Below are 15,564 nucleotides of genomic sequence, written 5' to 3'. Positions count from 1 at the left end.
TGTCTCTCAATGTGCGTTGACGTCAGGATGGGTGAAGGCCGACGAAAAAGTCCGTTGGAATAAATCGAGGGTCAAAACTGCGGTTAAATTTGGTAGGGGAAGAATTCCAGAAAACCAAAGAGTGTGAATATATTCTGTTATAATAAGTTAATGTTCGAATTGTTTTAAAGAAGAAAGCTATCTTATTTGGGTGTGAGAACCGACTTACATGTTATGGTGTTGTGCGCCTGTGTATGTGTGACCAGTATGTAGGAAGCAGCTAGAGGGAAATATATTGCAGATATTGTAGGTCAAGCGGCTGATAAAAGCCTGTGTCTGTGTGTTCGTCTGTGGCCAGTTTATACACAGATGACTTGTCAAACAAGGGGAGTATAATCCCTGATATTGTTTTGTGCCATACCATGGGCTCCTAGGGAGCGTTTTGTTCGAATAGCTTGCTGCGCATTTGTTTGGAAATTTAAATTCCTGGTTTTTCCTGAAGAGAAAGCTGCAAAATGGTCTCCTTATTCAATCCGAATTGGAAATTTGCAGCCTTTGAAACAGTGTAAAAATAATAAAAAGAATTTTGTAGAATCTTCGTTCAGCTCCATTTCTTCCCTTCACTAAATATATATATTATATATATATATATATATATATATATATATAAATATATATATTATATATATATAGATTTATTTATTTTATAGAAGGAGCTTCTACAGTACTAGAACTGTTTCATTCAAAAGAAATCATCAGGAAGCTTCCTGATGATTTCTTTTGAATGAAACAGTTCTAGTCCTGTAGAAGCTCCTTCTATAAAATAAATTAACTTACTCTGCTATGTATTGAGTACCTTATTACTGTGGTTAACCCGACTCAACCCGGACCTACATATATATATATATATATATATATTATATATATTTATATGATCGAACACCACGCATCCTTTTTCAAGTAAGTTTTATTTTAATAATTACGATGTGTACTCCTCTACATTTACTATCTCTTCTCTGTCTGTCTCTCTCCCTCTCTTGTACTTACCTTCGAAACGTGGAGTAGATGAAACAGGGACAACTGAAGAAGGGGAATATTCTTTATACTGTATTTCACGTTTCTCTGTTTTTTTCGTTGTTTGAAAAAAAGTTTGTTTCTATGTTTTTGTTTTTATGTTTTCGTTTCTCATTGTGTTCAACGTTTTTTTTTATGTCCTGTACCCATATATGCATCTATATATACATATATATATGTAGGTATGTACATATATGTATGTATATATGCATATATTTATATATTATTTATATTATTATATATATATATCTTCTATAATAATAATAACTACTGAGTTTCTTAACTCTTTGGATCCTTCTGGAATGCTTTCTCACAAACTGACATTTGAGAAAGGAGTTCCAGTCACGTTTTTGAGAAATCTGGTTCCCCCAAAGCTGTGCGATGGAACAACACTGATTGTCAACCAAATATATCCACATCTTTTTGAAGCCACAATCCTCACTGGACAAGAAAAGGGATAAGATGTGTTTATTCTAAGAATTCCAGTGATTCTAGCAAAGAAGCCCTTTCAATTCAATAGGCTTCAATTTCCAGAAAGAGTTAGTTTTGCAATGTCAACAAGAGTCAAGGATAATCACTGAAAATTGTTGAACTTCACCTCAAGCAGCAGTTTTTTTCCCATGGTCAGCTCTATGTCAGTTGTTCCAGAGTTAGAAATGATAACAATCTCTTCATACTCACGCTAAATGGTAAACTAACTATATTGTTTGTGCTACTGCTTTGCAATGATCTCCAAATGTCATAGTGATACAAAATTCCCCAAATGTGATATTCTGTGATATAAATCTGAGATGGTAGGATACCAATAAATGCTTTATTAAGATTAGCCCTCCACAGGATCCACTTCAAAAATCTTCGAAGCTAGTATATAATAAATTACGTATCAAACAGCACTAGTAATGTAAACATTATTAGTCGCATGTACGTTGTTTATACGCCAAATTTGCTACAGTGTTCTTTACACTCGGCGTCTTTCTCTGGAGGCTATTTCGCAGCAAATTTGGTGTATGGACAGCACATATACACTATGTATGTATAACCGATAACGTGTGCCTGTATGTGTGTGTCTGTATGTGTGCAGTGTATGTGTGTGTGCGTGTTTGTTTCATGGTTGTTCCATTTGGCACTTAACAATCAGAAATATAGAGGGATAGATAGATAGATAGATAGAGAGAGACAGACAGACAGACAGACAGACAGACAGACAGACAGACAGACAGATAGATAGATAGATAGATAGATAGATAGATAGATAGATAGATAGATAGATAGATAGATAGATAGATAGATAGATAGATAGATAGATAGATAGATAGATAGATAGATAGATAGATAGATAGATAGATAGGGTGGGGCAGAGAGAACGGACGTTTTTGAAAAATTCACAAAATCATTACATTTTAACTGCAAACAAATTTTATTGACGTCATTTTGTTTGTATTGAATTAGCATTTGTCAAAATCAAGTGTGGAAAACAGTATCCATCATGTGGTGTTCATTTTCATTGATGCATTTCTGAAGGCGTTCTTGGAAGTTGGCCTCCACTCTCTCCAGCATTGCTTTGTGCATAGTCTCAACATAGTTGTGCATAGTTTCAACTGTTTCCCAGTGACCAATTTGTACAGGTAAAAATGTCGGTCTTCAATCAAAATACGCCTTACCGATGCCACGTTCAGTGAAATGCCTCCAAGTAGGGTGATTCGAACTCCGTATCAAAGCTTTTCTGATGCGTTCTACATTTTCCGGAGTCCGTACCGTTCGTGACGCCCCACCCCCCGCCAATCTTCCATTAGTGTACCTTGATTACGAAGTGAATTCACCCAACTGATTTCAGTGAATGTTGAAGTGGCGCCGAAACTCACGATAAACTGTTGTGACAGACTCGTTATTCTTTACGTAACAGTCGTAGGCAAAGACGCGATGCTCTGTCATCCACAGCGCCATGGCTTCACTTGAAAAGAAAAACAATTCTAAGACACCACGGACCGATTGGTGCATCCCCCCCACAACTGGGGCTGAGTAATAGTCATTTCAAAAACGTCAGTCCTCTCTGCCCCACCCTGTATATATATAGCACAAACCAACCAACCAACCGACACTTTAATGATCAAGTACTGATCAACATACTAAGGCAAGGACATGAGATAAAGTGATAGCTTCATATATTTTATAAGTTGAATGAAATGTCTTTGATCTTAGATCAATGAGGATTGATTTGAGATTAAGCAGCGACAACGATACAATTAACAATAACAAGATGAATGCCGACGCCACCCAGAATACCACTTACCATTACCATAATCGGTACCTAAACCAATATAACCAACGCCACTACTACCGCTCCTAAATTTTGAATGACCATCTGGCAGTAACAACAATAGTATCAACATAATAGCAATGTCTGTGAGTATATGTCAATGCAACGGGGCCCCCATTGAAGAATTTTATGTCAACGCAACGAGGTGTGAGAAGGAGAGGGAGAGAGAAACACAGAGTAGATTTTTTTACGTCAAGTCGCGGCTGTAAGGGATGAAGTGCATATGAGCAGGTATCTCTTCAACTGACTATAACCATACACTTCTTCCGCCCACATAACACCAACTTTTCATATTCTCATTCCTATTTTTACATATAAATGAAGAAAATATTTTGTGCCCTCAAAACAGTTCTTCCCTGGTATGACGATTTGCAGTTACGGATGGTTTAAAGGTTAAGAAGCGCTTGAATTTGCACAACTTAATGACCAGTGAAGCTGCTAGTACCGATACAGAAATTGTTATTAATTACTCTGTGTGCCCGAAAAAAAATATTGTTGAAGGAGTTTCGGATCTTTGTGGTTTTCGTCACTGTTTACAATTTTGTTCCAATTGTTTTCAAATTTGGTATAAAGATTAAGTTTTATATACTAATTATGAAAAAGAAATTCGTTCTTCCTATAAATCCATAATTAAAATATTATTTAATTTGCCAGCGAATGTTTTGATGTTAACTTTGTTCGTGTATATTTTTAATGCTTTGACTGTTATTTCTAGCAACTCCGGTTGATTTGTCCGTAGCTTTTAAATATTTAATTTGCTCCGACACTAGAGTGATCGTATCAACAAATTTGAAAGAGGAGTTCACAATGAACTCCGTCACTACTGAACTGTACAAATAGAGGTCAAGCCATAGATATCCAGTAATAATTTCTTCATCCCTTACCTAGATGTTGATAATGATGATGAACAATAAGATAGAAGATATTTTCCCTCATACTCCCAATTACTGTCATTCCAGCAACACCACATCTTGTATGATTAGAACGTACCCTATTATAATAAAACGATTGTTATTTATTCACAAACGTATTTTTCTTTGAATGTTTCCATGTATAAATTTTGTACAGTGTAGATGTTTAGAAATTGTTATCTTCATACATAAAAGTGGCCTTGCTCCTTATTTTTTTTTTCTTATTCATGTTGATTTGTTTTAGTTTGTTTCGTTTCTCGAAAACTATCCGTCGAAACGCATATCAATTTATTACATGAAAACTGATAGGAAAATTGAAATCACCTTACGTTGATACGTTCAGAAAACCGTTGTATCCGTTACGCAAGAGAATCCTCTGCTATCTTAGCAAGTAAATATATGGAGGACTTATATTTCTGGGGAAAATGTATTATATGACAAATGGAAAACGAAATAATTGACTTTAAAACCAAGTAAGGTATTCTTAGGAGATAAAAATATCAAATATAGACAATTCGGAAATAATCTAACTTCGAGTAACCAAGATAGATGCGGAACTGCTGTTGCAGAGGAAGATAAATCACTACGGACTTTGAGAACAAAATATTTAAATGAAAGAAGATATCGTGAGTTTGTGATAGACAAGAACCAGACATAACCCAGTCTGCATAACTAACGAAGTAAGTTGTGATATACTTGAATAAATATGAAAAACATGCTAGTCTTTAGTGCTGCTATTATGGAAGCAGTCAGATAAACAAATCGATGAAAATAACCAAACTTTAGTAAGTAAATATAGAGACAAAGACAAACATACTCACTTACACACACACACACATGTGTGTGTGTATATGTGTGTATGTTTGTGTGCGTGTGTGAATGTGCGTGTGTGTGTGGAGAGTGTGCTTGTGTGTGGAGAGACAACGAGATAAACATATATGTATATTATATATATATATATATATACATATTCCCGTATATAAATGTATATGTGTGTATATATGTGTGCGGTGCGTGTTTTCTATATGATATACATATACTATACATACTTTTATATATATATATACACCAGTCGCCTACTGTGACTAAACACTCATTAATATACATACATATATATGCATAAATACACGCACACGCAAACACACACACACATATTGATAGGCATAAACATTGTTCGTGTCGCTTTTGACTTTTAAACAAACAGAAGTTACACACAAACACACACACATACACACGGATAAACACGCATGCACGTACACAAGTGTCTGTTTGTGTATTTGCATACATGTTTGTGTTTCTGTGTTTGTGCTAATTTGACTTTATTTGTACACGCAAGATGAAAAATTACGGAACATTTACTGATTGGGTTACTCAGGACAGAAAGTATACAGAAACTTATAAAATTCAATTTGAGAGGAAATTTTATGTTTTGCCTGACGGTTCATCCCACCACTGGCTGAATAACTCGTCAGAAGAAAATGGCAGTCAGAGTCACAATTAATTCTACCCATACATACATACATACATACTACATACATACATACATACATACATACATACATACATCATACATACATACATACATGCATGTGGAGTTATATGGCTTAGTGGCTACATCAGCAGACTCGGGGTCGAGGAATCGCGGGTTCGAATCTCAGACCGGGCGATGTGTGTGTTTATGAGCGAAGCACTTACGCTCCAGGCGGCTCTGACAGAAAATAATGGTGAATTTCTGCTGACTCTTTCGCCACAACTTTCTCTCACTCTTTCCTCCTGCATCTAGCAGCTCACTTGCGATGGACCGGTGTACCGTCCGGATGGGGAAACTTATACGCCAATGAAACCGGAAAACCGGCCTGTATGAGCCAGGCATGGCCCGAGAAGGAACAAATAACATCATATATACATACCTACTTACATAGATATATACATACATACAAACATACATACGTAAGCATACGCTCATGTGTGTGCCTATTTTACTATTTCGCTTAGGCATAGTGATACCAATAACCTGAAGTCAGAATTCAATATACCTATGCTTCAGAATAAAGAATTAGTCAAGCACAGAGCACAACAAGTAATTAAATAAATTAAGAATTAACAGGTAACTATCCAATGAACTTCATTGCATAATCTCCTGTTGCTTCGTTATTTCTTTAATGATACATATATATATGTATACACACGCACACACCACTCACACACGCGCGCACGGACACGCACACACACACACACATCTACCAGGTCTGATCAATAAGTATTCGGACTGTTACCATAGTACCGAAGCTAAAGCACGCTGAGTAAAGCAGCTTGGTACAGATTAACCTAGTGTATATGAATGTATGCATATATGTTTGACAACCGATGTTAGTGTGTGTTTACACTTACCCAGCGGTTCGGCAAAAGAGACCGATAGAATAAGTACTACGCTTACAAAGAATAAGTCCTAGAGTAGATTTGTTCGACTACAGGCGATGCTCCAGCATGACCGCAATCAAATGACTGAAACAAATAAAAGAAGTAAGAACAAAATATATATGTGTGTGTGTATGTGTGTGTGTGTGTGTGTGTGTATACACCTACAAATATATATATATATATATATATATATATTCATACACACATGCAGACATACATATATACATAGATATATTTTTAAAATAATACAAATATTCCATTACACTCACACACACATATATGTACATTTTCTTGTATTTTTTATTCTTTTACTTGTTTTAGTCATGTGACTGTGGCGATGCTGGAGCGCCGCCTTTAGTTGAACAAATCGACCCCAGGACTTTTTCTTTCTAAGTTCAGTACTAATTCTATCGGTCTCTTTTGCCGAACCGCTAGCTTACTGGGACGTAAACATACCAGGACTGGTTGTCCAGCGGTGGGGGGGGGGGACAAACACAGTCACACAAATATGTATATATACGACGGACGTCTTTCAGTTTCTGTCTGCCAAATCCACTCACAAGGCTATATTAAAAGACACTTGCCCGAAGTCCCATGCAGTGGGACTGAACCCGGAACCGTGAGGTTGGGAAGCAAGCTTTTTACCACACAGCCAAGCCTGCGCCTAATATATATATATATATATATATATATATATATATATATATATATATTCACACACACACACATATATATATATATATATATATATATATATATATATATATAGTATATATATATATATATATATATATATATATATATATATATACATGGCGGCAAAATGTTCAGAACGGCATTGTTTTCGTCAGAAAAGTAGATATAATTTTTTATCAAAGTTGTTTTATATTCTATAATTTTCACAGACAATAAATACAATATTATTTGTTATTGCCTGAAATTTTGGTGTAATTTGAGAGGATAATACAAAAGTTATGAATGATTTAGTGATTTACTGCAAAACCCATGGCGGCCAAAATTATCAGAACGGTTGCTTTTACTCCGTGTTTTAGTATATTTAACCGGCGAACTCTAATGTTTTGAATTTGTTTACGTGACGGTTCGTTTACTAAACATTAGTAAGAATATTGGCAGTGTACTTTGTTAATATAATGCCACTTACTCCGTTACCAATTCGTCAGCAGATTATTAAGCTTCCAAGGAAGGATAATTTAAATATTGGATCTATTGCAAAGATTGTTAACAAGTCAAAAAGTGTTGTACACGGTATTCTTAAGGTCTACGATGATTGTGGTTCGTGTGAAGCAAAAAGTTTACAGGTAGGCCAAGAAAAACGACCAAGAGAGAAGATCGTGCTATGGTAAAGTTGTTAAAAAGGACAGATTTAAAACTGCTGCTGCTGTTTCTCGGAAAATGAGCATTGTATGGAAGAAAACTTTATCTCGAAAAACTGTGTCTCGTCGTTTAGTTGAACATGACCTACAAGCAAGAGCACCTGCAGTGAAGCCACTGATCAGCTCCAAGAATAAAAAGTGTCGTCTTACCTTTGCAACCGAACATGTGTTGTGGTCTCAAGAAAAATGGCATACGGTGCATTTCAGTGATGAATCTAAGTTTATGTTATTTGGCTCAGATGGGAAAAGGTACGTTCGTAGAAAAGTTGGTGAAAAATTGTTGCCTAAATGCCTTAAGACTAGAGTTAAATTCGGTGGAGGAAGTGTCATGGTTTGGGGGATGATATCTGGAGATGGTGTGGACCCTTTGGTACGATTACATGGAAAGTTAAATGCATGAGTTTATAAACAACTTGTAACAGATCATGTCTTGCCTGTGCTGAGAAATTCAACTAAGCGACCACCCATATTCATACAGGACAATGCCCCATGTCACAAGGCTAAGGTGGTCATGAACTTCCTCAAGGCTGAAAAGGTTATTGTTATGGATTGGCTTGCTCAAAGCCCAGATCTCAATCCTATTGAAAATGTATGGAATATTTTAGGAGAACGTTCGAAAGCCAGAAATCCCAAAACAATTGAGCAATTATGGAATGCCCTTCAGGAAGAATGGAATAAGATCACCCAGCAACAAATTGAAAATTTAATTTCCTCATGTAGTCGAAGATGTCAGAGTGTTATTGAAGCTAAAGGGCTTCACACTAAATATTAAATAATTCCAGTATTCTCCAGTATTTTTTATTATTTTGTTATTTTTTTAACCGTTCTGATAAATTTGGCCGCCATGGGTTTTGCAGTAAATCATTAAATCATCCTTAACTTTTGTATTATCCTCTCATATTACACTAAAATCTCAGACAATAACAATTAATATTGTATTTATTGTCTGTGAAAATTATAGAATATAAAACAACTTTGATAAAAAATTATATCTACTTTTCTGACGAAAACCATGCCGTTCTGAACATTTTGGCCGCAACTGTATATATGTATACAAATTGAATGGTATATATATATATATATATATATATATATATATATATATATATATATATATATATATATATATATTAATGTATGTATGTATGTATGTATGTGTGTGTGTGTGTGTGGTGTGTGTGTGTGTGTGTGTGTTGTGTGTGTGTGTGTGTGTGTGTTTGATAAAAACTTATACTTACTTTTCTGACGAAAACAATGCCGTTCCGAACATTTTGGCCGCAACTGTATATACATATATATACATATATACATATATATATATATATACATATATATATATATATATATATATATATATATATATATATATATATATATATATATATATATACATATATATTTACATATATATATATACATATCAAAATAAGCAACAAGTATATACCTCGGATATACTTGTTGCTTATTTTGATTGTAATCACCCTATGGATTTATATGGATAACACCATACAAAATTCTGGTGCATCTAACTTAAGTACCATATTCATCTGAATCTAAATTTTGCTGAACAAATATATATGTGTGTGCGTGTGTGTGTGTATGTGTGTGTATGTATGTATGTATACACACATACATAGCAGAAAGTCCATGATGTCATCCTGTTTGATGCCACCATCTGCCCTTGTTTTGCCTTAGCAGAGTTCGCTCTGCTGCAAGCATTGGATCACTACTATGGTTGCGGATTATCCTAAATTTTCCCACCGCCATTGTTCGCTTATTCGAACTTCCGAATTCCAGAATTAAACCCGGCATATAATTTTCTCTCCTCTTTTCTAATATCTTTGGTTTTCGTTGCAAAGTAAATCCCACTCATCTCTTCCTCGCAGATAGACCACACCTCCTCTCCCACTCATCAGTCCCTCGTTCTCTATCTCTTACCTATCTCAGCTGTCCAGGTTGCAATTTCTGTTCTTTCTTCACGCAAATAAGTAGTATCGATGCTTATCAGCTAGTTTCCTTCAACGTTTCCTAAGCCAGAACGAGCATTAATTCATCACTGAGCCAGAGAAAACGAGACAATGCATGCAGTGAAAACACTACTCTTCACCTGCTCCAAAGGAGGCCAAGGTCGCTTTCATCTGCAGGGAAGGTGATGACCTCAGTTTTATGGGGATGCAAAAGGTATTTTTGATTCTTGACTATCTTGAAAAGCGCTACACCATCAATGGAGAATATTATGCCAACTTCCGAGGCATGAAAACTGACTAACGCCCAGGAAAACTGACAAAAGGGGTCTAGTTTCATCAGGACAATGCTCCAGCATACAAGTTCGTGCTTTCAATTGCTGCTGTGCGTGAATGTGGCTTTGAACTAGTTGATCACGCTGTTCTCCATCTGACCATCATCTGTTGGGGAACAGATGATAGTACTGCTATTACAGATGTCAGGATTTATTTTTTCATAGAGATTGGGGACCCAGATTTGGCTGCCATAATCCGTGTAGATAATATATAGTTGCTGATCTGTTATGTCCATGAGTTGTAGGGTCTGTGAGTTTGTTAGGGACTATTTGAATCTTGTGGTAAATTCGAAATATTGAAATTGTTGATGCTATTTTTCGTGCACTACTTAATTTTGGCAACATGTCAAGTTATTTGATAGCCAGAATTTAACGTTGATTCTTAAGAATCTATTGAGCAATTTGCGAATATGTGATAAGCGACTAATTGAATCGAAAACTTTACTGAAGTTATAGATCATCAGAATATCCATGTGATGTTGCGTAGCTTTGCTCTTGAAGCTGTCATATCCCGGTTTTGCTATCAGTATGATGTTTGAATATGTATAGTGATTTTGGGTGGTGTTAGTGACATCAGTGACAGAATATGTCTAATTTTTTTGACAGTATGTATAGAAGGTCCATAGATGTGTGGTGCTATTTTGGGTTTTTGTTGAGTTTTACAAATATTCTGATGCTGCTCGGTAACTTTGCAGTTTTGAACAAGTGTCAGATAGCAATGAGCGCGGAGTTTCATTTGAGTGTCAGCTGCTTTAGATGTGTTTGTAATTTTGTCATGCTCTGTGAATTTTGAACTTTTCGATTTCCTTATTGTTTTTGAATAGGTGATAGATTGAAGAGGTCTAAGTGGAATTGCTTGGTTTTTGTTTGGTGTTTGTGTTCTCTTCATGTTGTTTTTGGTGATTGACTTTCGGAAAATGTTTGATGAAGACGTTTGCCTTCCGATAGGGTGTGGATGTGGTGTTATTTTGATAAATTGAAATGAGGACTTTTGTTGTTAATGATACTAATTAATTTCTATCGTTTTGTTTAATTAATTTTCTTCTAAAGGATTGTGCCCATATCTTTCTCAAGCCTTCCGAAACTGGTGAGATTGATGTTGTAAATATTTGATCTTGGACATGTGAAAGATAGCTGATGCAGAAAAAAGCTATGGGGTGAAATTCAACGAGGTTAACCTTCGGAGGAGGATCGATCTTGGAAAATAACTTTTGCGGAAGGGAAACAGTATGCGGGGTAGACTTGAGTGGAGGGGGTAAGCATTCAGCTAATTCTAAGCAGAAGAACCCAAAGTAGTTTATATAACGATAAAGAGTAAAAATATAAGGCACCAGCAACCTAGTGGTTGACTTATTTGGTCAGTGACTCCTCCCAGTTTATCGGCTGGTTTGTCGTGTGAGGTACTTTCTTGTGAATGGCAATGCATTGTTATCGTTGTACCCTAATAATTGGTTTGACTTGTACCTATCGATGTCCTTACTTCTGTTGATGTGATGTATCAAGATTAAGGCGTTTCCCGTACCAAGCTATCCTGTGCAGTGGTTTGGGTTATACATGATCGATGTGAAAATAGTTACCAATATTTGTATTATATGATCGAAGTTATTACGTTCTCCTGACTACGTTATATTAATAAGACCCAGCTTGGCTGAAATCGTGACACTTTATCAGACTGACATAATCATTCTAGGTACATTAGCGCCAATATTATTTTAGAGCAAGATTAAATGTGTGTTTCAATTCATTAACTGTATAAACTGATACTTCATACCCTTCACGCGTCAGTAGAATTAATTTGTGGTTAGTGGACATTACCATTTGATATGACGCATTGATCATTTCAAATATGAAATGCATAAATAATCTATCAGTCTATGTGTGTGTATGAATGTATGTGTGTGTGTGCATGCGTGTTTGTGTGTGTGTATGTGTACGAGTGTGTCTGTGTGTGTGTGTGTGTGTGTGTGAAAAGCACTTTATCACTAAGTAAGAAAATATCTATATTGCTCCAACAGCAACAACAATACAAATACTGAAAAATATTTCCCGTGTAGTTATCCAGATATGACAGCCGTGGGATTTATTGAGAGAATATAAATCCCAAGGCTGTCATTTCTGAATAGCCACATGAAATATATTTATCAGTGTCTTATTGCTGTTGCTGTTGTTCTTTAGTCTTAGATGAGGCTTGTAAATATATGAGTGCATGTATGTATGTATGTATGTGTGCCATTATTCAATTTTATTTCAATATTTATTGCCAGTAGCGAAAGAGCCGGTTTCTAACCTAAATCCAAACCTCCTTCTTTGGAATTTCAACAACATCAATCGGATATTTTGTTTGTATGTATGTATGTATGTATGTATGTATGTATGTATGTATGTATGTATGTATGTATGTATGTATGTATGGCTGGCTGGCTGGCTGGATGGATGGATGTATATGTGCAGATATGTAACTTTTGCCTTATGTATGTATTCTCATGCATCTAGTTGCATATCTCCATATGCACATATATACTTATACTTAAATGGTAAACTTTTAAAAAAACTTACAGAATTTTACAGTTCCAGTGATGGCTTCGATCTGTAGTTTTCGAATCAGCTTTCTTCTCTCTGGTTTTGAGAAGCCTAATTTCTCAAGATTGTTAAGTATGTATGTATGTAGGTATGTATGTATGTATGTATGTAGGTAGGTAGGTAGGTAGGTAGGTAGGTAGGTAGGTAGGTAGGTATGTAGGTAGGTAGGTATATGTATGTGTGCAGCGTGGTGTAATGTATATTGCGCAACAATGCTGAGTTCTTCTTCTAATCAGGACTCACGCTATTAGCCACAAAGAATAATCTCTAATTCGAGCCTACTCTAAGCTACTAAGAATGCGTGAGGCGACTTGAAGATCCACCAACCACACGTGATAGACTGACGGTTGCACGGGCGCGAAAGCTACGTTGTTATCCTCATTCCGTAAACGGTGGCTTTAAACGGATGGAGAGCTGAACCATCTTGGGGTACAGAGGATTCGCAATCTAGACAAGGGTCTGAAAGTTTACCACACCATAGTGGGTTACACCATGGTTCTTCTGCTTTGTGGCAGAAGTATGAAGAAAGAGTGAAAGAAAGTTGTGGTGAAAGAGTACAGTGGTATTCACCACCCACCCCACGCCGGAGCTTCGTGGAGCTGAGGTGTTTTTGCTCAATAAACACTCACAATGCCCGGTCTGGGAATCGAAACTGCGTTCTTACGACCTAGACTCCGCTGCCCTAACCACTGGGTCATTGCGCCTCCACTCAATGCTGCGTTTGCAACACTCCAGCTCTCAGCCGATACCGATGATTAGTCTATGTGGTGTACAAGGAAACAGCTTCGAGTGAGTCATACCTAGTTGTACTCAGACTTATGAGTCTCTCACTAGGCTTTCCACGGACACTCACAGCAGTTAGATGTTTCAGAGCTTTGAGCCCCCTTGACCGATAAAAAATAAGCACCAGCAAGTCTCAGAAATACAATGTAGAGCTGGTAGACATGCACTTAAACTTACCGTTTACCGCGTCATTGCGTTAAATCAAACAGTGGTATATAGTTTGTTGACTGATAAGTTAATTCTAGGCACCTAGACCAAATCCACTTATGAATACCTCGTCTTTTAGGAGTTGATATCTAGGATTACATCATTTAATATATCCCTGTTTTCTTTCAATATGTGATGTGGGTTGAGAGGGATTTTGCTACTAAGGCTCAATTATCAGCTTTTAAACTTGCACGTATGTATGTGTATGACTGGATGATATTTATCTAATTATCTAACTAACTATATATATATATATATATATTATATATATATATATAATTTAATGTCATGTAGGCAATAACGCTATAGCACGCTTTACAAAGCTCCCATGCGTGTATCGACTACCATATGTCATCATATAGAAAGAATTCTACTTTTACTACATATATATAAAACACACAGAGATATGTGTGCTCATGTGTGCGGTGTGTGTGTGTGTCTGTGTGTGTGTGTCTGTGTGTGTGTGTCTGTCTGTGTATGTGTGTGTGTGTGTTTGTGTACGTGTGTATGCATGTATGTTTGTATGTATGTATTCTCGTCTCAGAATACATAAGTTAGAAAAAGCAGGCACTAGTATAATACAATATTATAGATACATTTCAGACGATTTTACCAATCGGTTTCGCACTGAAAGTGTTAAAAGGAAATTACATCGCAACTCTTCATTCTAGTCCTCCAGGCAAGCACCAGGACTACGTTTTTTCCTTAACTCTTGTGTGCATAACCGACTGGTAAACTCGGATAGCTAAAATATACCTATAATGCTATATCGTATAATATTAATAAATACTCTGGCGAAATGATACCTAGAATTTACGGAGTTCATGTTTTTTCTTTTTGCTTTTTTTTTTGTAATAAATAACCACTTACAAACATCAGCAGTTTTATGTGCGTGTTCATGATTTTGTAATGACTTAGGGCTTTTGAAATTTTCGATTTCCCTATTGCGTTTCTTGTATGGAATGAAAAGGTTGAGATTCTGGTCTGTGTGAAATAGCATAGTTTTTGTTTTGTTTTCCTTTCACCTTCGTCTTACGTTTGGTGGTTCGATACTGGGCTGTCAAACCACTTCAAAATTTGCCACACTTACGAGTGGGCACTGAAAAGTTCCAGTCTTTGGGCGAAAGAAAATACAGGAGTATCACTTAATTATGATTATATTCAATATATTCCCCTCTTAGATCCACACATTTACAGTAGCGGTATATCAGATTTTTCTGAGCCTTGTAAAAGAACCCCAACCAGGACTTTTGCGATATCCTTAAAGCCAGGAACTTTTCAGCAACTTCTTATACATTTAACCATAAACAAAACATCCAGAATTTCCTGAGATTTTCTTCGGAAATAGACAATGATAATATGAGATGCAAAATATTTTTTAACATATGTGGGAAAGAGACCTAAGTGAAAAATGATTTGGCTTAAATAGAAATCAAAGCTGGCTCGTGCTGATTTCTGCTTTAATTAAAACTAAAGAACATTTCACTTGGAGTTCTATAGATGAGGAATTATGCACATTTTCGAACCTGGGTTCTCATTCCTAAAGTATTATTATTATTATCATTATTCAGGTCACTGCCTGGAATCGAACTCAGAATC

The sequence above is a fragment of the Octopus sinensis genome, linkage group LG1 (assembly GCF_006345805.1).
Source record: "Octopus sinensis linkage group LG1, ASM634580v1, whole genome shotgun sequence".
NCBI lineage: Eukaryota > Metazoa > Mollusca > Cephalopoda > Octopoda > Octopodidae > Octopus > Octopus sinensis.
The sequence above is the reverse complement of the archived record's forward strand: the minus strand, read 5'-3'. Positions refer to the sequence as shown.